Source organism: Gossypium arboreum, chromosome 1 (assembly GCF_025698485.1).
Source record: "Gossypium arboreum isolate Shixiya-1 chromosome 1, ASM2569848v2, whole genome shotgun sequence".
Taxonomy (NCBI): domain Eukaryota; kingdom Viridiplantae; phylum Streptophyta; class Magnoliopsida; order Malvales; family Malvaceae; genus Gossypium; species Gossypium arboreum.
The window spans coordinates 116,362,040-116,362,772 of NC_069070.1; positions in this window are offsets into that span (position 1 = coordinate 116,362,040).

Below are 733 nucleotides of genomic sequence, written 5' to 3' on the forward strand. Positions count from 1 at the left end.
ATTTTTATTGTTTCATGTATTATTTAGTTAATCTATTCATTTGTTTTCAAGTTTTGATCAAACCGTTATTTGGTATTTATGTTTTAGTTACATTTTATTATTATTATGCCTTCATTTTATATTTCTAAATCTACATGCATTTTCATATTCTTTCATTTTGTTTTATCCTCTATTATTGTTATACTTTTACTTACATATATTTTATGTTCTTTTATCATGGTTATCATTATAATTTATTTATTTACTTATTTATTTCTTTGTGGTAAATTTAATGTTATCTATTATTGTTATTACTATTACTATTATTTTTTACTACTACTACTACTATTATTATTATTATTATTATTATTATTATTATTATTATTATTATTATTATTATTTTAAATCACTGTTATTACCTTTTTTACTATTTAACATGTTATTATTATTACTAAATTTTTATTATCATTATCACTATGGTATTATTATTATTAGTAGACTTTCATCTATATTTATTTTATCTAATTTATCTACCTATATTTTTATTATTATTATATTTTAAAGTATCCTACCTCTATTCATATTTATGTACTAATATCATTATTTTGCTATCACTATTTATTATTATTATTATTATTATTATTATTATTATTACCATTGTTATTACTACTATTATATTATTATTATTATATTTTTACCCATTACTCTTTAAATACACTTATTTTAGTTTTATTCTTCACTCACATTATATATT